Source organism: Lichenostomus cassidix, chromosome Z, assembly GCF_008360975.1.
Source record: "Lichenostomus cassidix isolate B80296 chromosome Z, HeHo_3.0, whole genome shotgun sequence".
In the NCBI taxonomy this organism is placed as follows: Eukaryota; Metazoa; Chordata; class Aves; order Passeriformes; family Meliphagidae; genus Lichenostomus; species Lichenostomus cassidix.
This window is the reverse complement of record NC_139511.1, coordinates 54,339,091-54,360,223: the sequence shown is the minus strand read 5'-3', so window position 1 is coordinate 54,360,223 and position 21,133 is coordinate 54,339,091. Positions and strand designations below refer to the sequence as shown.

The window sequence follows — 21,133 nt, the reverse complement described above, 5'->3', positions numbered from 1 at the left end:
CCCTGTGGGATCTCAAGGAGCAGAGCAATGCTGCAGAATCACCTCCCTCAACCTGCTGCCTGCACCTTTTTGATGCAACCGATGGCACAGTTGGCTTTCTGGAATCCCAGTGCACATTGCTGGGTCATGTCCAGCTTTTCATCTAGCCCCAAGTCCCTCTTGGCAGGGCTGTTCTCAACCCCTTCATCTCCCCAGCCTGTGTCAATACCAGGGGTTGCCTGACTCAGGTGCAGCACTTCAAAATTGGTCTCGTTGGACCTTCTGATGTTCCTATGGGTTCACTTCTCAAGCTTGTCCAGATCCCTCTGGATGGCCTTCCATCCATCAGGTGTGTCAACAGCACACTCAGCTTCGGGTCATCTGCAAATTTGCTGAGGGTGCACTCGATGTCTTTGTTTCTATCATTGTTGAAGACATTAAATAACAGTAGTGCCAAAATGGACTCTTGAGGGGCACCACTCGTCACTGATATCCATCAGAACTCTGAGTCACTGACCACTCCCCTCTGGATGTGACCATCCAACCAACTCCTTATCCACTGAACAATCCACCCATCAAATCCATCTCTCTCCAATTTAGAGAAAAGGATGTTGTAAGGGACCATGTCAAAGGCTTTACAGAGTCTAGATAAATGACATCTGTAGCTCTTCTCTTATTCACTCACGTAGTCACTCCCTTGCAAAAGGCCACTACTTTTGTCAAGCAGGACCTTTTTCCACTGACCAGATGCTTCACCTGACTGGCATGACTGGCTGACTCTCTCAGGACTCTGAGGTGTATCTCAAGTCCCATAGATTTATGTATGTTCAGACTCTTCAGCTGGTCACAAACTTGCATTTCACTTACAGTGGGAAGCACTTTGCTATCCTAGTCCTCATCTTGCAGTCCATGTCAGGCATGGAAGTATTTTTCAACAAAACTACCACAGTAAGCAAGGTAGAATGAGTCCTCAAATGTAAGGCAAGGCCTTCATTAGCAGACCATTATTCATTTTGTAATTTTAACTGAGTAACTGTTATTCCAGATCTTTCCGTTATGAAGACAAACAGCAGTAAAGAAGTTTGTTTGGTTTTAGTAATTTTAGTCATATAGAACTGAAACTATTCACACAATTATCTAAAAGACATTGCCACAAATATATAGCAGGCTAAGAGAAGGGAGGTTTGGCCTTTTGGAAGAAGAAAATGGCCTATCTCAGTGCAATTAAAAGGAAAGGAGACAGACTGCTGCCAATGAGTGGGGAGGTCTTAGACAAGTGGGTTAGGGCAATGCCAAGCATAAATACAGGCTGGGTGAAGAATGAATTGAGTAGGCCTGAGGAGAAGCACTTGGGGATGCTGGTGGATGAAAAGATGAACATGGGACAGCAATATGCACTCACAGTCCAGAACATCACCCACATCCTGGGCTGCTTCCAAAGCACTAAGTGTGAGGAAGGAGATTCTGCCCCTCTGCTATGCTCTGGTGAGACCCCACCTGCAGTGCTGCGTCCAGCTCTGGGGCTCCTGCACAGGAAGGACATGGACCTGCTGGAGTGAGTCCAGGGGACGCCACAGAGATCATCCGAGGGCTGGAGCACCTCTCCTGGGAGGACAGACTGAGAGAGCTGGGGTTTTTCAGCCTGGAGAAGAAAAGGCTTTCAGGACACTTTAGAGCAGCCCTCCAGTACCTAAAGGGAGCTTACAAGAAAGCTGGAGAATTTTTACAAGAACTTCTTGTGATAGGAGAAGGGGTAATGTATGAAATGGCCTCAAATGTATTAGATAGTCATGACCTTTGGTCTGTTGCGTCTTTATAAACCCCTTTACTCAAAATACTACACTAAACTGCCACTTACATATACATATACATATTTTATATTGTGTTACCAGAAAAAATCTTTCTTTTTTTATTATACTCTTTATTTTTTATCCCATTTTCAATCTCACATTTTACAAAGTAATTTACCTACAAAAATCACAGTATTTGACACAATGGAAACAGCAATTCCAGAAACAATTTTATTGTGAGGTAGAAAAAACTGCCCACACTGAAACAGTAATGCTAAAAGATAACTGGGGGAAACAGCTCCACTCAAACTGATTATCCAAGTGTCTTGTCTCTGAAAACACCCACTGATAATTGGGTGCTCCATCATATGCTTGCTGTTTGCAAATATCAAATATATTTACCACTGTTAACAAAATCCAAATTCATGCACTCATATGAAGGAGATTCACACAATGGGGACTGTACATCTTCTTACTAAGTATAAAAAACATTTTCCTTTAAGCCTCAGAACAGACTTTACAGACTGCATGTGTCTAACTATGTGCAATCAACGGACACCAGTATTTCCAAAGTTGAAAACAATGATCTAGCAACAGAAAGGTTGAAATTCCTTAATGAAATACCCTATGGGAATGGACAGAAATTTAAATGAGAAAAATCCTTCTCAGTTGAGCATGACTTCTCACTGCCAAATCTTCCACAAGACTACAGAGTAGCACAGGAGCTAAATGCTTTGCCAAAGGACCTTGATGAACCCTTCAGTTTTGTGAGGTTTTATTGTGTACCTATTGTCTCTAGCCCTTAAAAAAATTTCTAAAGTACACATTTATTTTACACTGCTATGGGCCTGTGATTCCAAATAACTGTTTAACAATAGAGCAATTCTATTGCGACAGATGAGGTGATTTTAGAAACAGGACACTAAAACACATCTGCATCACCAGTCCCACAAAACATTGCTCCAGACTGCCTCACAGAAAATACTTCCATACAGCTGCACCAGACACTTGGGGAACTAGTGATTTAAGATTTGTATGGCTGAAGACTCTCTTTAACACACAGTGAGGGAGCAAAGGACACATCTGAATCTCAAGGATGGGGAAAGAGCTTATGGCACACATTATTTGCAAGATACAAGTAGGTCAGTAACTGTGACCCCTAACAGAAGAAGGCACAGTGAAATAACATCACTGAAAAACAGAAGTAATTTTGCAGGCTTAAAGAAAATACTATTAACATTTTCTTTCCTAGTTCTACAGAAGTCACATGGCTTGAACTCAAGCATAGCAGAGGGAAGAAAAGCATGTGAAGTTGGGAGAAACGCTTTTTAAAAGTAACACTACAACACTGTAAAAGAAGTCCTAAGTACTATATTTTTTTTAAAAAATGACACTTTGGTGATTCAGGCTGAGGAATCTGCATGGTTTTGTTGGCTTTAAAGTGTGGAAGGAAAAAGTGGTTTTGGTGTCATTACCCACACAAGCACACACAAAAATGTTCTTGTGCTCCTTCCCCTCCCTTCCATACACTAAATCTAGTTGTTATCACCTATAACTAAGAAGAAAGTACTCTGCCCTCTAAATGGCCTAAATCCTTCAATATGATATACTTGTGCAGAGCTAGTTTTTAGATATATATGATGGTGCAGAGCCAAGTGAATATTTAAGGCACTTGGCGTTAAGTATTAGAGTTTGACTTATAGATCAAAATGCAGCACTGCAGCCATAGTAAATAATCTTCCTGATAACTCACTTAACAGAACCACTTAAAGAGAAGTTAAATGTATAGAGGTCACAAAGGATGATATAATTATACATTCTAATTATATAATTATATATTATTTTGATAGCAGAAAGGCCTTTTGGATGAGGCTGAGGAAGATTAAAAACTTGTTTTACAGCCAAAGCAGCCACACTGCATCTGTGTGTCTGATATCTAAGAGCTAAATGTTTTAATATAATTTTGATTCTTCTAGTGGTCAGCACAACTGTAATTTATCCATTACACATAAACAGATGTATCTAACTGATTGAAATAAAATGGCTGCATGTAAGAAATAATGATTTTTCTGCAACTAGAATGCAGTCTATTTTACTGCACTGTGCTACCACCAAAAAAATCATACTGTGGTTAAAAGATTATTAAAGGAAATCTTAATCTTCAGGCAGGAAAATACATACTGAAAATAAATACCTCTTCTCTCTCTGAAAGAATGTAAGTTCACCACTACACCCTTACACACAAAAACACTTTATATATTTTCAATGCTTGCCTGAGTAAGTTTCAAGTAACAGCTTCCATAAACCATTAAGAAAAGTGTATTTCAGTTTGAAGGGACCTACAGTGATAAACTAGTCCAAACCAGAAATGAAGAAGAAATAGAGAATAATAGAGATGAAATAGAGAAGGTACAGAAAGACTTCTAAGGAAAATTAAAGGATATTTTCACCATGCATGATGAAGGTAGATGAGAGATGCAAAAGTCACAACAATTTCTTTGGTTTTTAGCTGGTTAAGATTGGTCTTTGCAGATTACTAACTTTGTATAGAAAAGTAAGTGCAGCATTCTTGGGGATTACTTTGAAGATCAGGTACTTAAAACCCATCCAAGATAATTTTTAATCATGGTTTTAGGCTTGCATACACAAAAAAAAGAAAAAGAGAAACAATTCTCACATAAAACTAGGATAAGAAAATTACTAATGCTGAAAATTTATTTATTATTGGTTCAATATTTCAAGTCCAATAATCTGTTGTAACGTGTGTCCTGCCTGTCCCTGACCCCGCCCCCCTGACCCCTTCTGACTGGATGTGAGTCAGGACCGCCCCCCATCCCTAGAGATAAAATCCCCAGCAAGATCCGGAACAGCCTCTTTGGTTCTGGGCTCATATGGAACCTGCACCCTCCCTTGCCTTCCCTTCCCCCTCCCCAGTCTCCCCATTCCTCCCCTGTTTTCCTCAATAAAAACACCATGCAGACCAGGAACCAAACAGCTGCCTTTCTAAACCTGCAACGCTTCTACAAGAACCGCGTCTGACCAGCCCCACAGCTCGTGGCCATGGAATGACCATCCTGCGTGTTCCGGTTCTGGGGCAGCCCTCCCCCGCAGCAGGGGAGAGCTGCCTTCAGGTTCTGCACTGCTGCAAATGGTGGAGAATGCGGGCAGCGGTAAGAACTTGCCTACACGCCGGGGAGCAGCGGAGCCCGCGGGAGCTGGGGGGCGGCGGGAGCCGGCGGCGCTCGGGGAACGGCGGGGCCAGCGGTGCGGCCGCGCCGGGCCGGGGCGGCCCGAAAGGCCGGGCTGGGCGCCGAGCTGGCCGCCGGCCCACGGGGCCCACGCCTCCCCGCCGGCCCGCGCGGGGCTGCGGCGGAGCGGCGAACGCACGGCGGGGAGCCGCCGACGCGGCGGGACGCTGCCTGCGCTGCAGACGGAGACCACCCTGGCCGCGTGGCCCGCACATGGGCGCCGCCATCTTGTGAGCCGCCATTTTGTGTCGCGGGCGCCCCTCCCCGGCGAGACCAACTCTGCACAGCCAAACACCATCTCTGCTGTGCAGCACACGCGGTGGCCGCGAGCTGTGAGACTCTTTAAAGACACAGGCGAGTCCCAAGAAGAGGACCCTGAAGGGACTTGTAGAAAGCTTGTGAAGTCTGTATTGAGTTGCTGAGGATAAAACAGTGACGAAGAGGGCTGCAAGGGACCGGAAAGCGGTGACCAGTCTTGTCAGTCGGCAAAAGTCTACCCAAGAGTAAGAGAGGCTCTGGGGGTGAGCCGATAGCGCCTACAGTGCCTATTCAGGGAAATTTTCCGACCCTGGACCTCTGCTAAAGGTGTAGTTTGCAGCAGAGGAGGAGTGAATGTTTGTATGAATGTGATTTAGAGGCACCCCCCAGGGGAGGGGGTGGGAAACGTGTGAATGGCTAAAGGCACCCCCCAGGGGAGGGGGTGCAGAGGTGTGAATGGTTGAGTCATAGAACACGGCAGGGTGTAGGGCTCTGTTTTAAAACCCAGCTCATTCTTTTTTATTTTAACCTTAGACAGATTAACAAGTGTTGCATTTTGAGAATTGGGCTAGAGAGGGCTTCCGGAAAAGGCCCTCTCTGCCCAATCCTCAAAAAAGAAAGGTATTTTCTTTAGTTAAAACCCTTTTTTGAGTTGCAGTATGTTTTGTTTACCCCTATTAATACCTTTCCTCCTTCCCATGTCCCTTCTTCCCTCCCATTCTGATAAGGAGGTAACTAACAAGGCTGCGTCCCGTCAAAAAAGACGCTGAGTTGCTACTGATTCTCTCAGGCGCCTTGCCAGTTCCCCCCCTGTACCATTACCCTTAAAAAATCACTCCTCACCCCCTTTTTTCCTACCCTCTTCTTCCCCAAATAGCCCCTCTACCATGCTCTCTAAAAATTTGCTTTTCCCAAAATCCCTGTCTCTTTCTGGCTGTGTGTAAGCTCTGCCCCTCTCCCTGCACGTCCAAGCTGGGGGGGGCACAGCAGACAGCACAGCCCCGTCGCACAGCAGAGCAGCAAGACACCTGATTTCAGCCAACCAGCTTCAACTCCAGCCCTACTGAAGAAATTTCTACCAGCTCCAAAAGACTCTGAACTAGAAAATTTTTTTTTCCTTTTGTATAAGAGAAAAAGTGGATTTGTTGTAACGTGTGTCCTGCCTGTCCCTGACCCCGCCCCCCTGACCCCTTCTGACTGGATGTGAGTCAGGACCGCCCCCCATCCCTAGAGATAAAATCCCCAGCAAGATCCGGAACAGCCTCTTTGGTTCTGGGCTCATATGGAACCTGCACCCTCCCTTGCCTTCCCTTCCCCCTCCCCAGTCTCCCCATTCCTCCCCTGTTTTCCTCAATAAAAACGCCATGCAGACCAGGAACCAAACAGCTGCCTTTCTAAACCTGCAACGCTTCTACAAGAACCGCGTCTCACCAGCCCCACAGCTCGTGGCCATGGAATGACCATCCTGCGTGTTCCGGTTCTGGGGCAGCCCTCCCCCGCAGCAGGGGGGGCTGCCCTCAGGTTTTGCACTGCTGCAATAATCAGCAACACCTTCACGGCAGTTTGAGTTGACATCACCCAAGGGTTCTCTGCACTAGGTCTAATGTTTTCTGTTGTTCATTACCACATTGCTGGAATTTCCCAACCTATCTATGAAAATAAGTGTTAAAATAAAACATGCACATCCATACTAATTTTAGTATTTTTTCCACTTACATAAGACTTCAAGTTTATACTTAATATGTAAAACCTAAGCATAAAAACCTTCTTGAGCATAAAAGCTCTTCTTATATAAAGCAGCATTTTCCTATTTGTTATAGTTGAAACTGATCTTGACCAGTGTTCCGAGTCTAGTTCAACAGCATTTATAACTGAAATCCATGTCTCTCTTGATATAAAATAATTACAAAATGCAACAGAGCACAAGCACAGGAAAAATTCAGTACAAAGGATCTACATGTGATTTGGTGCCAAAGCATCAGATACTAGAATACCCACCACTATTAAGAAACTTAACATTTTGACTTCAGAAATCATTCTAAATTGCTTGAATATAGCTGTTGTTTATTAATGAAGCGATGAGTCATTACTCAAAGGCAACTTCCCATAAATTTTAAAAAAAATTTCAAATTGTTGATTAAAAGCATTAGCTTGAGGTACCACTACCATGTGTATCGATGGTGGTAAGCCTTGGCAATGCACATAAAACAACTCTGGGCTCTCTCCATAGTGTTCACAGAATCACAGACCTTATAGACCTCCTAGTTCCAATCCCCCTGCCATCTCCAGGGACACCTTCCACTGGATCAGATGCTCAAAGCCCCATCCAACCTGCCTTTGAACATCTTCAGGTATGAGGCATACACAATATTTCTGAGGAACCTTTTCCAGTGCCTCACCCCCACACAGTGAAGAATTTTATTCCAATAACTAATCTAAATCATAGAATCACTGAATTGGATGGGACCTACAAGGACCATTGAATCCAACTCCAGGCACTGCACAGGACACCCCAAAAATCACACCATGTCCCTGAGAGCATTGTCCAGATGCTTCCTCAACTCTGTCAGGCTGGTGCTGTGACCACTGCCCTGGGAAGCCTCTTCCAGTGCCCAACCACCCTCTGAGTAAAAAACTTTTGCTAATATCCAATCTAAGCCTCCTCTTTAATACCGTTTCTTTAGGTCCTGTCACTGGTCATCAGAGATAAGAGATAAGTGTCTGCCCCTCTATTTCCCACTGTGAGGAAGCTGTAGACCATGATGAGGTGTCCCCTCAGTCTCCTCCAGACCCAGTGACCTCAGCTGCTCCTCATATGGCTTTTCTCTATAACCTTCACCATCTTTGTCGCCCTCCTTTACACTCTTTTTAATAGTTTTATGTCTTTTTTATATTGTGTTGCTGAAAGCTGCCCCCAGCACTCGAGGTGAGGCTGCTCCAGTGCAGAGTAGAGCAGAGTTGGACAATCTCCTCTCTTGCCTAGCTGGTGGCAGGTGACACAGGTGGTACTCCAGGCTGCCAGGGCACACTGCTATACCCTCTTTCAGTTTTGAGAATCACTGAATCATCAAGGCTGAAACAGACCTTCAAGATCATCTGTTAAACCACCAACCCAGCATGAACATTATCACCTCTAAACCATATCCCTAAGTGTCACACCCAGAACACTTCCAGAGACAGTGATGGTACTACCTCCCTCAGCAACTCATTCTAATGCTTATTCCACACTTGCAGTGAAAAAATATTTTCTAATATCTAACCTGCATCTCCTGTGGCACAACTTGAGACCATTTCCCTTTGTTCTTTTATTTGAGACATGGCAGAAGAGGCTGGCCCCCACCCCACTACAACCTCCTTTAGTTGTGTTGTTGAAGCAAGCCATGTCATCCCCCTGAGCTTCCTCTCCTCCAAACTAAACAGCTCCAGCTCCCTCAGCCTAATGGTGCTACAGCCCTCTGATTTGCTTTGTGGCCCTCCTCTGGACCAAATTCAAGCAGTCCACATCCTTTTTATGCTGGGGGCCCCAGAGCCAGATACAGGACTACAGGTGGTGTCTCATGAGAGTGGAGAGGGAGAATCCCCTCCCTTGCCCTGCTGGCCACACTTCTTTGGCTGGATAAAATTGGCTTTCTGGGCTGCAAATGCACAATGACAGGTCATATCCAGTTTTCCATTCACAGATCCCCCAAGACACCCTCTGCAAGGCTGCTCTCAATCCATTCTCCATTCAGCCTGTGCCCATGTTTGCGATGGCCCTGACCCAGGTGTGGGATCTTGCAATTTGCTTTGTCTCCATGAGGTTTGCACTGGCCCAGCTCTCAAGCCTGTCCAGGTCCCTCTGGATGCCATTCCTGCCCTCCAGCGTGTTGACTGCCCACACAACCTGGTGGTGTCAGTGGGGTGTGTTCAATCCCACTGTCCATGTCACTGACAGAGAAGTTAAAACATGTGGTCCCAATATCGACCCCTGAGGAATGCCACTCGTCACTGCTGTCCACTTGGACATTGAACTGTTAACTGCATCTCTTTGAATGCAACCACCCAGATAAATCCTTATCCATGGGGTAGTCCATCCTTCAAATTCATGTCTCCCCAGTTTAGAGATGAGGATGTCCTGTGAGACAGTATCAAATGCTTTGCAGAAGTCCAGTCAAATTATATCAGTCACTCTTCCCTTATCCATCAAAACTATAACTCAGTCACAGAAAGCCACCAGATTGGTCCAGCATGATTTGCCCTTGGTGAAGTCATGCTGGCTGTCACCAATGACCTCCTTATTTTCCATGCACCTCAGCAGTTTCCAGAAGCATTTGATCAATGATCTTGCTGCTGGGCACAGAGGCGAAACTTACTAGCCTGTAGTTCTCCAAATATTTTCTTTTTTCTTTTTTAAAAATGGGGTTTATGTTTCCCCTTTCTCAATCACTGGGAACTTCACTGGACTGTCCTGACTTTACAAATATGATGAATAGCTGCTTAGTCGCTTTCTCCACCAGTTCCCTCGGGACCATTGGATACATCTCAGTAGGTCCTGTGGACTCGTGCACCTTCAGGTTCCTTAGATGGTCTCAAACCTGACCTTCTCCGACAGCCAGTGATTCTACATTGTCCCAGTTCCTGCCTTTGCCTTCTACAATTCAGGCAGTGTGACTGGAAGACTTGCCAGTGAAGTCTGGGAAAAATTGTAATTGAGTACTTTGACCTTCTCCATATCCCAGGTAACCAGGTCTCCTTCTTCCTTCTGGAGAGGACCACATTTTATCTAATCTTCCTTTATCACTGACATACTGGGAGAAGTTTCTCTTGTTACCCCTCAGCAAGTTTAATTCTATCAGAGCTTTAGCTTTCCTAATCTGATCCCTGGATTCTCACACAGTCTCTTCGTATTCTTCCAAGGCTACTTTTCTCTGCTTCCACCCTCTGTAGGCTTAAGTTTTCTTTTTTAAATCTGAATTTGTCCAGAAACATCTTGTTCATCCTTGAAGGCCTCCTAGCACTTCTGCCTGACTTTCTCTTTGTTGGCATGCATTGCTTCTTGAGCTAGAGGAGATGACCCTTCAATATTAACCAGATTTCTTAGGCCCCTCTTCCCTGTGCAAGTCTTTACTCCACTGTACTCTACCACTGTGTTGTCCCCTCAATAGCTGGGTGGCTGAAGTCCTCCACAAGGCCCAGAGCTTGTGAATGTGAGGCTGCTCCTATCTGTCTATCCAGAGCCTCATACATTTGGTCTGCCTGTTCAGACCCCCACTATAATGACACCTGCCCTCGCTTTAATCCTGATCTGTAAGCTCACAGTTGGCACTACATTGCTCATCAGGCAGAGCTCCATGCACCCCAACTGGTCACTGACATGGAAGGCAACACCCTTTGCTTGTCTCCTGTGCCTATCCCTGTTAAACTGCTTTATAGTTTCATTCCAACACGCAGTCAGAGGAGTCATCCCACAACATCCCTGTGACACCGATAAGCCCACAGCCTTGCAGGCAAGCACAGGTTTCAAACTCCATTTATTTATTCTCCATGGTACATGCATTAGCACAGAGGTACTTAAAATGGGTCCTTGATGAAGGATGAAGCCAAATTACTGGCTTGAGTGGCTAGAATTCCTTTATTTTGGTCTTCTGCTGACCTGTGATCTCTCTCCAAGCTCTGGGCATCTCTTGCTGGCCCTGGATCAAACTGGTAGGAGTGGAATGAAGTTTCTTTCCTCCAGCAATTTTCATTTAAAGCCCTCTTCAGCAGCTTGAAAAGCCTGTGACTGAAGATGCTCTTCTCCCTCTCTGACAGATGGACTCTATCAGCCCATAGTAGAGCAGGGATCATGGACTGCTTCAATACAATTTTGAAACACTAATATATAGTGTATATTAATAGTTTAAATTAGGAGTACCTAGAATTTTGCATAAGTGCATTTTTTGATGTTTTATGAATGACTAGTGATCTAAGAAAGACATTTGATTGTGCAGCAGTAGAAGAGATTTTTTTATTTACAGTGTTGATAATATTGTTATTGCTGGCCTGTATTGGTTGATGAGAAGACATACAGCTAGTAAAGACAAAATCAGAAGTTCAAAGATTTACAAGTCTAGAAATAAGTAAGAATTAAAGCATAAAAAACCCAGAAATTGTTGTATTTGCAGAGTATGTTCCCATTTGGAGTACTCTCATTGCCACAATTCCACCTGCCCATAATAGGTCAATGTGGCAGCGACAAAAGAGAACAGAAAAAGGTAATGGTAGGAGGAACTGGAATATAGTGTATGAAAGAGCAACTCCACACAAGACTTGCTAGTCATTAAATGTGTTTACAATTTCATATTTAATTCTTTACCGTTTGCCAGACCACTGATCTTTCACAGGCTGTGGCAAAACAAATTGTTTGACCAGAACTTCAGTCAGTTCTCAGTGTTATCTCAGTCTTTATATTCCAGCATATTTGCCACTGTTAACTTGACATAACAAATACTGTATACATTACGTCTTACACTTGCTTCATACAGCAATGACTGTAAAACATGCATGTTTATAAAAGTGGAAGTGTCAGTTAAGGAAGTAATTGGGAATGCAACACAGGCAGTAATTTAATTCAGAATACACCACATATAAATAAATGTGGCTTCTTATTTTCTCCATCAGATTTCTTTTCATTAAAATATTGGTATTTGAGCTGAAAACAAGAGTTTGATTTTATTTGAGTTTAAAGAAAAAAATGATCTCTTGTTTAGCAGATCTGATTTCAAAACCAACTTCAGTACCAATTAGCCCTGCACATCTGACTAGACCAGCATGGCAACTACAAAATATTCAACTATGGAATTTTAACTGCAGATTTTTACTTTACTTCCACCATGCAGTTCTGTCAGAATCATAATAGCTGTTAAAGTTACACTTCATCATACCTCATGAAAGTGAAACGGAGCAGTTACAACTGCATACATGAACTACAACTTATTTCTCTACTTGAGATGATTCTGTAATATCCTCTGCTCCTGCCTATTCACACCTGCTTTTTGACTGGAAAATTTCCAGATGCTCCCCTTCAAGTGTCACTTCTTTGCTGTAAATTCACTGAGAGCAAGCAAGCAGGGGGAAGAAATCACCAAAAAAAATACTGAGTGTAGTGTTAATCACTTTGGAAAGTACACTTAACACAATGAATATACTTTAAAAATAGTTAGGAAGTTTATAAAAGCCATAAATTTAATACACAAATGGGTAACTCTTCAGAGAAAATACCATCCCTAATTTAAAAAAAATTAGGGCACTCATGCACATTACATTATTATTCTACATTTTAAAGCTGCAACATATTTCAAAAAGTTTTAAGTAGCATGGAACAGACAGTGCTCAGTTTAGGTTTTACTTTCACTATTTGCATAATTAAAATGAACCAGTGAACTCAAATTGAAATCTTATCCAGATCCTACTGAAATAGTGGCCATGCTGCAATTGACCTCAGAGCATAAAGAATCCTGCCCTTCGTTAGGAGGGACTGGTGTAAATTATCAGAAACTGGAGACGAGTGAATACTAAAATTAAATAGATATGATGTTGCCACTAGAAGAATTAATTTACTACCAGCATCCTAATTAAAACCACATTTTTAATGTGCTCTTATACATAACCAATCTAATAAAAGGTAGCTGTAAAGTTGAGCTGAATAGCCCAGACTAATGTTTAAAACATGAAGAAAACAGGAAAATGTAGGATATATACATTCACATGTGGCAAGAGACAGAATTTATACAACAAATAAACAAGATTGCAAATGAAATCTGAAATTGGTGAAAATCCAGGGAACAATCTGGCCTAATATGTTTTTTCTAGATTGTTAAGAATGAGAGACAAAATACTTACTAAAAAATGTATTATTCTGCCAGTCACTGTAGGTTATGAAAATAATAATAGCCCCAATATTATACTTGAGCAAGAGAATAGAAAAACATAGAAGAAGGTAAGGATTCATCTTAGAATACTAAGAAAACTCCAAAATGAGAGATTTTTAACAAGTGTATGTACTTTTATAAAAAAAAAAAGAAAGCAAAATACAACATTTCAAACTGCTAGAAAGCCCTTTGTCAGATATCTGGCCAAGCAGTAACTGAGTGTTCTAGCAGATATCCCAAACTATTACCACCAAACATTTCCTGGAAAAACTATAATTTGAATAGTTTTATGACCCTTTGTGCAACTCAGAAGGTGAGTGCCTGGAGAAAAAAAGGCAGGGGGGAAATAGAGCATAAAAAAGTATTTTTCACTGTTTGTTTTTTTTTCTTCTCTAGTAAGTCTAGTGTACAAAAGGGAAAATTTATTTGTAAACTACACAAGACATTAATACACCATTACTATCAACAGCATATGTAGTTTGGCATTTTATAAATTTGTCCTGATGCCTTTTTAATTACCAAAAGTTTCATTGCCACATTTAGATGTAAACTTTAACTGGGGCAGTTAGAAGTTGCATTGCATGTCCTGTGTGCTGGCAGATGTTTGCAAGTTTTCCAATTCAGAAAATCATCAGATGTGTAACCAGTTCCCCTCAGTGAGCACATCTTAAGATAGTTTGTGGGATTACACCCAAAATTTCTGTCTTCAGTTGAGATAGGAAAATATTGTTTTAATTCAGTCTTTTTATTCAGCACCAATTATATTCATCAATCTAACAAAAAAAATTTAAAAAGAAAAGAGCTTTCAGACTTCAAGTCAGAGCATGAAAATCTGAGCTTTACTCCATGACATTGGTCACTCTTCTGGATTTGGTATTAAATAAAGCACATTTTGAACACATTTTGTCCATCTGGAATGGATTAGGCAAACTCCGGGTATACCTTATACCTTTTCCATCCTTTCACCCTCACAGACTCAAATTTTATAAACTAAATCAGAATACACATCTTGTAACTAACCAACTGTACACTAAGAGTCGACTAACAGCATCAGAAATTAAAAATAACAGCCTTTTTATTGATTAGAAAACATTCCACTCACACATTGTGCTTGTTAATTAGCTGCAAATAACCTGCTGGTTGACATTTGCCATGCAATAAGCAGTTTTTCAGATTCACATTCTAGCTACTTTATTGTTCCACATGAGTTCCCTCAAATCCCACAGAGTCTATTTGATTCCTTTCAGCTACAAAATCTAGGAATAAATTTTAAAGATACAATTTACCCTAACCTACCCCTCAAAAAAACCAAAAGAAAAAAACAAACAACAACAAAAAAAAAATTCACAAAGAAGATTCTCAGCCAAGAGTGGACACCTGAACAATATTTCCAAACTTATTCTTTTAAAATGAGGTAGGGGAATAAAAAAACCCCACCCAACAAGTTTATAACTGTCACAGAAAAGGGAATTACAAAATATGCCAACAGATTTTATTAATTCTCAACTACTTCCTTTTTTTCTTCTTTTGCTTGTGTTATCAATTGATTTTCTAACATCATGTCACAGCCTACAGCCTCTCAGCTCACAAAAAGACATACAGAAAATGGACAATGGAGAATTCTCCCCTGAAATCTTTGAATACGTTTTTCCACACACAGAATACATAGTGCTCGAACATGGTTCCAATCTTGGAACATGGCTCTAGACCCAGAGGTATCTAAAGCAAACCATCTACTCACAGACCATGTATTGCTGTAATGGCTCACAGTTGCTATGCTGCATATCTCAGTCTCAATTTCTCTTTTGTGAATCTGAGAGTCGTCATTCCAAAGAATATGCCTTAGCAGAGATAGCAAAGACCCCCAACTTGTTTTTGACACAGAGGTAAGAATATAAACACTATGATCATAGTGTGGTGCCATATCTAGCAACATGACTGATTATTTAAGTGGTCAACAGCATGTCTCTAACAAGGTGTGTAAGGAATACATCCTGTATAGAAACCCTGGTATAAATATTCCTATGTGAAGCACCATACAAACAAAACAAAATGCCTTACTTTCCTCAGTCTGCTGAGCAGAGGCCTAGTGCATTTCAATTTTTTTGAGGTGGTTTTTTTTTTCCAAGTATACATTTTGAATATGCAGATGCATTTTTTTCTCTTAGACCCCTTCAATTGCCTGGAAAGAAAATGAATGGGAATTCAGTGCTATTATTTGTAAATCTGGCTCCTTATATTTTATATATCTGCAGAGAGAGACACTAAGGGCAATATATGCCTCTCAGCTTTTCAAACCTCTCCCTCAGAGAAGTAGTCTTACACATGTGGACACAAGAAAACTAAGTCAATGGACACTGTCACGATTTTTGCACAAAAATCAAATAGAGAAACACAGTCTCCTGTCTGGGGTTTAAATTCATTTCAAGGAACTCCATTAGAATAAGCTAAAGGGCTACACAAAAAACAAGGGTGAAAACTGCTTAATGGACTTCAGAGTCAAGTAGGAAACAAGACACAGAATTACTGCTTGAAATTGGAGCTCTTCTCACTAACAAAGGAATTAACCACAGGGTGAGGATCGGAGACAAGGCTTCATGGGAACAGAAATGCTTTGGATCTGCAGGTTTACTGGACAAAGTTAGGAAATTGTGCTCACAGAACAGGATAAGAGCACCTTGTATAAAAGAGGAATCTTTGCAAGAAGTTAAGCCCAGAAGAAAAGTGGAAAAATACCTCAGAAAAGAAGCATAACGATCTTGGACCTGCAGGAGGAATGGAATGTGCAGAGTCCTGGCTGGTTGGCCTCACCTCACTACCAAATGTCTTAACTAGTACAGAACCTGATGGGGAAACATTAGTACTACAGAATAAAAATATATTACAAACCTCGAGGCAACTGACATGCAAAAGGGCAACAGTGTCCACTAACAGATTTACTTTTAGGACTGCTATCTGGACAATGCAACTACAAAACCATCCCGACTGCCTAAAAACTCTTAATGTTATTTAAAAAATGAAAGGCATGACTGTGGTCAGCTCTACACAGGTATGCAAAATGAAACAAGAAACGTTTTGTTCCTCTCGAGTATCTACAGCAATGTTAGAAACATTTCTGTTCTTAGATTAGGAACCACAAGACTTACAGGAGTTTAGAACTGCTGCCATTTAAATATGCTTTCTGTCCCCTAAGAAAAACTTGTGCCACTGGCCTGCACATCAGTTATATATTTCACAGACAAATGGAAATGCCCCTTACCCATAAGGGCACATGAATGAGGAAACAACTGACTGAAGCATTGTGAGATTCATCTTATACATACACAATGGAAGTAAACCAGTTCTGTAAAATTCTCTCCTTAAAAGACTTGAAAAATCCACCAACTGTGAAACAACGCTAATGTCTCCCACGTGGACTTCAGCAGTGTTGCTACAGAAATGCTGCATACTAATACTGGTGTTAATGTTAATAGCAGCCATACCACACTGCTTAGCAATACACTTACTTAGTAAGTTACAAGTACAGTGGTACCTGGCAAAAATACAAGTGTCTATTAAGAGAGAGCTCATTCACTGTCTTGCAAGTTTAACATATAGAAGCCCACTCAAGACCCAAATAGAAAAAATACACCACCTGTGAACATTTTCACTCTCATCAGTACAACCTGCAAATCGAGGTGTATTTGACTTAACCAATAAAAACATCTTATCACTCTGATTCTTTATTCAAGCAAATAAGGATTCTTTCAATAGAGTATATCAGTTCACTGGGGCTGTGGAACTAATTGTTGCCAAAGTAGCAAACCACCTGTGAACTTAACTCAAGTGGATTCCAATCAAAGTAAAAGATTTTTGTATTTCAAGGTATTTTAAGTCAAGAATTTCAGAAGGTGTATCTACATAAAAGCACATAGGTTTACAGCCTTAAAATTAATTCTAATAAGTTTTTTGCAAGGAATGTTCCAATGAAAGCACCCTAGCTGCAAAGAGATCGTAATGTTTTTGTGAAGCATAGTGAATTTGTTTCCCTTTTAAAATGTACAACAAACCCATGGTATGTGAACTACCAACAGTGGATGACATTTCACTCAACAACTTTTGAGACATACTGTTTCCTTAAGTGAGTGAGATTTCAAATGCTTCTCTGTTTAAAACAATTGTATCTCAAATACCAGATTCAGTCCCTTTAGAGATACACATCTCAACTTCCCCCTGCAACTGTCCTTTCTATGGGCTGTCTGGTATGTCTTTTTTCTTGATCTACCAACACACCAGGAGGCAAAGTAATCTTCCATCTCAGCAGCAAAACACTCTATTGCTGCAAAGTATAGAGAGTCAGTTACACATCCTTTAGATAAACAGCTATTTAGAATCTAGACAAATCAGACTAAGCCTCTTGAGCTATACAGAAATGTAGCATTAGACAGTTCTTACAGTGTAAAAGAAAAACAAATGACATTTTTTTAAATTTTTAACCTTCTCAACCCCTGATACAAAGTGTAACCTAGAATTCAACCCCTCTGGCCCTTACCATTTTATGCACGTACACAGGAAAAGGAACACTTCTTGCTCATCATGTATAGTTAACAAAGGTACTGCTGAGGACCTCCAGAATTCCTACTTTATGACCTTTAAGATCAAGAGAAGGAAGCAACTGAATGAAATGGAAGGGAAGCTTGGTACAAAAATATGAGTAAAAGTAAAATAGTAACTGTACACTGTAGCTCTTAAGTTTTGTGGGTTTGTAATCTATGGAGACCCTATTTCTTAAGGAGTTTCTGAAGAAAGAAAAAGAGCAAGTAGCCTACCAATGAAGGTTAAAAAAACAAATCACCAAATAAGAACTAACTTAAAAAAGGCAAATTGATACCTCTACACTGAAGTGGGAAGCACAAGACTCAAAATTTACACTGAGTATAAAATTAATTATCTGACAATCTGAAATTGTGCTGAAAAGAAATATTATCACATATTGATGCAGAAATACAGGGATCAAATGCAAGAGGTTTAGGTTTTTTACTAAAGGATTTGAGATTAGAGAACTATACAAGTTTTTCTCCTATTTTTATTTTGTAATACAAAATAATTTTAAGTATTCACTAGGTTTATCTAAAGTCTTCATGAAAAAAGGTGACATTTTCACACTATTAATCAACCTCACAGCTCAAGTCTGTCTGCTCAGTATTCTACTGTCACTGGCCACCAAGAACCCAACTTGGACAATTTCAGAAAACAATTTCTAAAACACTGGGTCTGAGGCTTAAATATATTATCTTATGGAAAAAAACATGTAAGTGATAGACAATATATGGTCTTACTTAGACCAGTCTCTAGCCTGCATGATTTTTAATCAGCAGATAAGTTTTCTGCAATTCCCTACCCACTTAGTAAAATATGCACCCTGCAGACTGCAGGATGGCTGCGGGATCACGACAGAGAAGCCCATACACCAGGCACACCAAACACCAGCGGGCTCTTGTCCAAAGACTGGTGGCTTAGTAGGCATGGCAACCTCTCCACGGGACTTAGGAAATCAGTTTGGCATACCTCCACTCCAGTGAGGCTACCTGGTTTTAGCATACAGACTTGTTTAGGATACAAAAGTCTGTCTGCATTGGTCAAGCAGACATCCCATGGGAATCAGCAGCCTTATTACTGCTTTTCCCAGATCAGAACACGCTGTCTTTGAAAGCAACATGGAGGAATTGCTAAGAAAAGCTGTGGTGTTGTCTTCATTTATGTGGTTGAAGATAATGACTCATTTTCTTAAAACATTTGCCCCACATTTCAGATAAAGACTGTTGTAGTTTCAAACTTAAATACTTAGCTAGGACTAGGTAATATTTTCAAATACATCAAATTACTTACTGAAAAATCTGGTTTTAATCAACACAAAACTATTCATAATGTTGAACTGAAACTTTCCTACTTTCCATAAAATAGAAGTACACACAATGAGCAAAAATTGATTCCAGTGTCAAATTCAATAAAAATGTAATTACTCCATACAAAGCAGAGCAGCATCAGTGGGACAGATTCAGGAAACTGCTTTCAAAATACTGTTGGAGTGGCTAAAAAGTATCCTAATGTTTGGTAGTATAGGCTCAAATTCCTTTGGGTAGACGGGGTTATTAAAGACCTCTCCAGAACCTTATGAGTTTAAAGAACCATAGCTCTATCCTTCTCTTTCACATATAACGCCTTAAATCTGGTTCATCAAATGAAATATAGACAACAGAATGAAAAAAAGTATATCACCATTTCAATAATTCATTTGACATTATTAAAGTTAGTAGATTTTAAATGTTTATATGAATATAAATTTGTCTTTACTCACTCCAACCCAAAAAATAAACACCTATTCTTCACATAAGCTAGTTCATTTTATTAGTAAGAGCCAGGATAGGTAGCAGTTTCAGCAAAAGCTTGATTTACCCACTCAAATTGATTAGCCCTTGTTATTACTTTAGGAATTACAATTATTACATAAATAAATGAATAGAAGCATTTTATTGTGAAAGCATATATAACTAAACTTTAAAAAGATTGGTCTCACTAGCCTGCAGATACAACACTGAGACACTTTGTTGATTTAAAATATAGGCATATACTTAGAAAATTAAACTTCTTAGATGTAAACTAGGAAGTTATAAAATTCTTACATCCCTTTTTAAAAGAGAGCACACATATGCTACATACTTAGATAATTAAAGCCCTCATAATGGAGAATAAAAAAAAAATCAACAGTATTTACTGGTTTTTTATGAAAAAATGTAATTTTCAATTGGTATTACTCATGTTCTCTCAAAACTTGCTCCTTTTACAGTTAGAAGTCTGCAAGTTAACATTGGTATAAGCTTTTCTCTGGAATACAGAACTGTTCATAACTACAGTGGGAACATCCTACTGGAAGATCCCTTCACATCAGGGAAGCCAGAACAGAATATACAGTAATAAAACATATTAAAACACAACAGTGAAAGAAAACAACTGGGATTTGTAGTGCCAGGATAACACCAACAAAGTGTCAGGTTAGTCAGCCCTAGCAATAAAAATACAGAGCTGTCAATACCACTTATGCATATGTATATTGAGGGACTCCAAGTGACACAACCATACCACCCATAGATTACGTTTTTTCATTTGCCTAAATTATACCAGTAAAAGTTTCATGTGTAGCACAGCTGTAAAGACATATTCAGTTTCACAAGTCCTACTGAAGGAATTACTTGTATGCAAAAAACCTGACCATAAACAAAAGCCTTTGTGAAAAATTAAGGCCTTAGAATGCAACTATTTTATTTTTCATTTCCTTCAATTCATTTATATTAGACTTTAAAATTTTTTTACACCTCTTGACATCTAGAAGCTTTCTGGATCACTCTAGCATTTTATCACTCTGATTATTACTATGTAGTATTTAAGACCATGTATAACAATTATATCTGACATATGAATACAAAATGCATGCAGATAATTCACTAGCTTTTATTTTCTCTAAAAAATAAAAAGATTTGTTCATTATGCAAAACAAAACCAACAAAAACCACCACCCTCCCTCAGGAAGAAAAAAAACTTTCACAACTTTTATGCAAAATTATACAAAAAATGCATTATTTTAATCACGATTTCAATTTTTCTGCAGTGAATGCAATGATTCCAAAATAGGTTACATATAAAGCAGTACAGAATTTGTCCTAGAAAGCAGAAATGTACCCCTAACTGCAAAGGGACAGAATGAATGCCTTTATCAGGATCACAAGATTACAGTGCAGGTTTTGTTGAATTCATCACAGTAACAGTGAAATAGAAGCAAACAAATGGGCACATATGCAGGTTTTGAAACTGCCTATTAAAATTGTCAGTTCTCATCTTAATTAAGAATAACAAATCAAACCAGCTACAAAGCAGAGTTTCATATAGTCGGAACCTGCAAGAACCTGTTTTCAAAGAAATAGTATTACACTAG

At 40.3% G+C, this 21,133-nt stretch overlaps 1 protein-coding gene across 1 annotated transcript in view; it reads right to left on the bottom strand.

Annotated features, from left to right (window-relative positions):
• Nucleotides 1-21,133, bottom strand: part of ADAMTS6 (ADAM metallopeptidase with thrombospondin type 1 motif 6) — a 151,427-nt gene that overhangs the window by 108,523 nt on the left and 21,771 nt on the right. The gene's annotated exons all lie outside the window — the stretch shown is intronic.